This window comes from Mirounga angustirostris, unplaced genomic scaffold (assembly GCF_029215605.1).
Source record: "Mirounga angustirostris isolate CCGP_5_RB_7025 unplaced genomic scaffold, mMirAng1.0.hap1 SCAF_7, whole genome shotgun sequence".
NCBI lineage: Eukaryota > Metazoa > Chordata > Mammalia > Carnivora > Phocidae > Mirounga > Mirounga angustirostris.
The window spans coordinates 7,773,794-7,778,406 of NW_026991715.1; the positions used below are offsets into that span (position 1 = coordinate 7,773,794).

A 4,613-nucleotide genomic window follows, 5' to 3' on the forward strand; every position below is an offset into this window, starting at 1 on the left:
TTTAAATAGCTAATGTTCTAAACAATGATGATTCATGCTGAAGGTAAGTTCTGTTGTATCTTACTGTAGATCTTCTTTAGATATCAGAGACTTCACACTGGAGAGAAAAGGTGAGAGTGCTAAACTGGACAGCCCAAAGACTTGGTATGTAGTCCTGATCTGCCACTAACTTAGACAAGTCACCTACTTTCACCAGGTCACAGTGTCCTTATTTGGTAAATGAGGGATTTTGAATTTAGAAGGTCTCCAGGATCCCTATTAGCTCTAAAATGCTATAAACCTATAAATATAACCAATACTGGGAAATCCTTGATCTTTTACCATGTTATAAATGTTACCTAGATGCTCCTATTTCACAATCTGGTTTACCTGGATGTTTTGAGTCAAAATTCTCTACCTCTACCAAATCCTAGTATTATCCATCCATGTCCCTCCCCCTCCTCCTGCACTGTTATTTTCTCCCCTAAAACTTAGGCTGGTTGCTACCCGGGTGATGAAACAATTGTACAGATCTTAATGCAATAGCATGCTATTTTGAGTTCTCAACTAACAGTCATTAAACTACTGTTAAGTAAGCTAATTATTTAGAAAACAGTATAACTTAAATATAGTCTCTAAGTACATAGGATTCAAATATGTATCTTTGTACCATACTCTGTATCAAAGTGAAAAGGAGAAAGGGTTAAACACTAATAGACATGAAAATGTGACATATTAACAAAATCTTTGCAACTCAAAATGTATTCAAAACAATCGTAGGTTTTATAGATCTCTAGTGATGACAGTAGTTAAGACAATTTCATTTATTTCACACATAATAAGTGCTAAATATGTGATAAATATGATGAGAAGATCAAAATGGATAAGATATATTCTTTGCTTTTCAAGGGCTAAACTAAAACACTGGCTGTGGCATGGGAGAGGAAAGGAAGAATTCAAGCAATAATGAGGCAGAATCTAGATAATGTGGTAATTGATTAAATGTAGGAACCTGAATTTATTTGGGTGGATGGAGTACCATAATTAAGAACACACAAAGTTGACCGATTTTGTGGGGAAATGGTAAGTTCAGTCTGGGGGCATTTTAATGAGTCTGTGGGAATCCAAGTGAAAATTCCTGACAGACACTAGACTAAGTGGCAGGGCAGGTGTGAAGGGTATTCTGAGAGTACTGTCACTGAATGGGGGAAGTGGAGGAAGTGGAACCAGTGAGAGCTGAGAGGAAACAGCAACCAAAACGAAAATGAAACGCAAAAGGAAAAATTAGAAGATGGTGGCACAAAAGTAAAAGAATTTCACATAAGGTAAGAATAGTTAGTATTTTCATATGCCGTGGAGGGTTAAAGTAAGATAATTAAAAATGGCCTTTGGTTTTGGTTACTGATAACCTCTGTTAAATATTAGTGGGTTGAAGAGTAAGTTAAAGGCTGAAAAGGACTCATTCACTTACCTGAGAAAGGAGACACTGAGAAAGATAACTAGAGGGAGACCAGCATGGAGAGCGGGTGTATCTATCAGAAGAGATTTATGGCTACAAATACTGGAAAGCCCAGTTAACAAGGCTTACAAGCAAGCAGGGATTTTTTTTTTCCCTCACATAACAAATCTGGAGGTGGGTGGCATCGTTTCAAAGACAAAATTAATTCAATGTCTTTAGTTCCATGGCTTTTCCACCATGGTCACATGATGGCTGCTCTGCTTCAGGTAAAGTATGTGCATTCAAGGTAGGAAGAACGGGGATGGGAAGCACCAGCACATCTGTGCCTTTTATCAAGAAAGGTTGTCCCAGAAGCCCCTCAGCAAACTTCAGCTTACATCTCACTGACCACAGCTGCGTTATATGGAGGCCAGTAACAAAGGAGGCTGAAAAAATAAATACTCTTCCAGCCTCTAAAGTGGAGGTAGGCAAAACAAAGGAGGTTTGAGCAAGGTGTTGATCTGGCCAATGAAGAGTCTGGCATGAGTATGTTTATATGACCACTGAAAAGAAACGTGTGGAGAGTCAAAGGTGCAGCATGGCGGGATGGGCAGCTCAAAGTGGGAGAACGGGAGTGGGGCAGAGGTAGAAACTATAGGAACCTTTTTCATTTTTTTTTAAAGATTTTATTTATTTGACAGCACAAGTAGGGGGAGCGGCAGGCAAAGGGAGAAGCAGGCTCCCCACTGCGTAGGAAGCCTGATGCGGGACTTGATCCCAGCACCCTGGGATCATGACCTGAGCCGAAGGCAGCTGTTTAACCGACTGAGCCACCCGAGCACCCCTATAGGAACATTTTTCAAAGGAAGGAAATTTTTCATTGGGAGAGGTGGGAATCAATAAGTGATGGGTACAGAAGATGTTTGTGGGTGGCAATGGAAGAGGCTCCCCATAGACGCTGGGTCCCCAGGCAGGTCAGGCTCTTTGGGCTATGTGACCCCTAAGCTCTCACTCTTGGGAGCTGGAACAAAGACGGAAGGGGAATGAAACAACCATATCCTCGGAAACTTAGATCTTTAATATTTGTCCCTTATACCTAGTTTCCTGCTTTGCCTTCACATATTTTTTTCTAGAGGAGGCAGAGAGAAGAGATGGATAGAAAGTAGATGAAAATGATAAAGAAAGCAAAATAAAGGGTCAGAAGGATGGCACCGGACAAGGGGGAGAGGAAGAATGAAACATACTGAAGCCTAAGAAGATGCAATAACTCAAAATTTGGTGCCATACTAACCTTTAGAGGAGGCAGCTGGAGAAACGGGTCTTTAACATGGAGGTCGCACTACTTTTTCAGGAGTTTTGGAAGCCTTAGGCCCTTGTATGTCAGTTCTCGGTCATTCTGGGCAACAAGTAAGGAGGGCAGTCTCTGCAGCTGTCCTCTATCACCAGGGCCAGGACTCCGGGTTCCACTTACTAGACACGAAGCCTCGGGCAGGACACTCAGCATCTCGGTGCTTCACTTCTCTTGTTAGTAGTGCAAACCGCACAGCTGCGGATTACAGTAGGTCCCCATGTAAAGTGCTTATAAAAGTGCCCAACACATAGTGCTCCATAAACAGATTTTCACCATCCGCATATACCTGAAAACAAAGTGACATCCAGACTGCTTAGCTCGGCGTCCAGAAACTTAGACTCCCTAGGCCCTCCGAACCAGTGCCGCGTGCACACCAAGGCTGCATGGGTGCGGGAGGCTGTCCCTCCGGCGCCCCCACCAGCCGACCCGCGAGCCCGTCCAAGTGTGCTCGGCCCCGCCCCTGTCGCGCAGACGCCTCCGGTGGCGCTCGGCCCCGCCCCTCTGGCGCAGACGCCTTCGGTGGCGCTCGGCCCCGCCCCTGTCGCGCAGACGCCTTCGGTGGCGCTCGGCCCCGCCCCTCTGGCGCAGACGCCTTCGGTGGCGCTCGGCCCCGCCCCTCTGGCGCAGACGCCTTCGGTGGCGCTCGGCCCCGCCCCTCTCGCGCAGACGCCTTCGGTGGCGCCCAGCACACGCGGAGCGAAGCCGACGGTCCCCTTCAGGCCTCCCGTCCGGCTCCCGCCGGCTCCCCGTGCCCTCTCCAGTCCCTCCGGGCTCAGCGAGCACACACTTCTGTCTCGGGAGCTCGCCGGCCCTCCCCGCGTGTTCACACGGTTCCCTCTCTCGCCGGAGTCAGTCCCCGCTCACGCGTCCCCCCCGCAAAAGGGCGTTTCCAAAACGCGACTCAACGCCCCCCCACGCCCACCGCCACAGGTTTCCCGACACCGCCTACGTGCAGGTTGCACTGGTCCCTCCCCAGCCCCCAGGACAGCGCCGGACACACCGAGGCTCCCGAGCTGTCAGGAGGATGGAAGCGTCCGTAAAACCCGGCACGGGAGGCCGCCGTGGCCCCTGAGTCCCTGACACCGCTTCCTACGCTGACAGCTCCTTGACAAACCTCAGCTCACATTTTTGACTCCCCCCCACCCCAATTCACCACCGACAAAGTTAAAACCTCCTCTTTCCTCCCCGAGCTCGCGAAAACGTGTGTTCTAAGGCACCTCAACGTCCCCGGCGCGATTTTCCACAGGCCCCCCGTGCCCGCCCGCCCCCGCGGAAACGAACACCTCCCGCGCTCCCGGCCCGCTCCCTCCCCTCGGCGAGCCGCCGAGCCCAGGCCGCCCCACCACCTCGGCGCTTCTCCCGGGCCCCGCCGCCGGCCCCGCACCCGGGCCACACCGCCACAACGGGTTGCGTCCGCCGCCTTCTCAAGTCGTCCCCGCGCGGTCCTCCGTCAGGAAGGCGCCTTCTGCGGCTTCTCACCTCTCACTCCGTCCTCGGGGACCGCCCCGATCCGCTCCCCACGGCGACCGACAGACTTCACGCCGTCGTCAGCTTTTCTCTGGTCTCTACCTTCCCCGGGCGTTACTTCAAGTCTGAGGCTGACTCCGAGTCGGACTGGAACGGAACGAAGGCCGCACGCGCGGGTTAGCGCACCGGGGAGAGCTGACTAAGGGGAACCGCGACGAGCGTGCCGTGGCCTCTGGGAAATGTAGTTTCAGCACGCAAAGCACCCAGGAGTCGTGTTGAAGGGCGAGGCCCTGTCTGCGCAGGCGCACGGTATCACCTTCTCGGCCCTGCGCAGGGGTGGCGCTCGCCGCCGCTTCGCCCGCTGGGAAGTGGAGTCTT

General features: G+C 51.1%; 1 long non-coding RNA gene across 8 annotated transcripts in view; it reads right to left on the minus strand.

Moving 5' to 3' along the window:
- LOC123854950 (uncharacterized) overlaps window positions 1-4,458 on the minus strand; it is a 33,394-nt gene extending 28,936 nt beyond the window's left edge. For 2 of the 8 annotated variants that reach the window (XR_010412936.1, XR_010412937.1), the window contains exons 1-2: window positions 4,248-4,455; window positions 2,709-3,054 (exon numbers count right to left, since the gene is read on the minus strand). This is a non-coding gene — a long non-coding RNA (uncharacterized LOC123854950). Of the gene's footprint in view, window positions 1-105; window positions 2,439-2,708; window positions 3,055-4,247 lie in introns of those variants that run through there. The other 6 variants (XR_010412942.1, XR_010412941.1, XR_010412940.1 and 3 more) reach the window with 6 other exon arrangements.
- Between the last annotated feature and the right edge of the window lie 155 nt (window positions 4,459-4,613).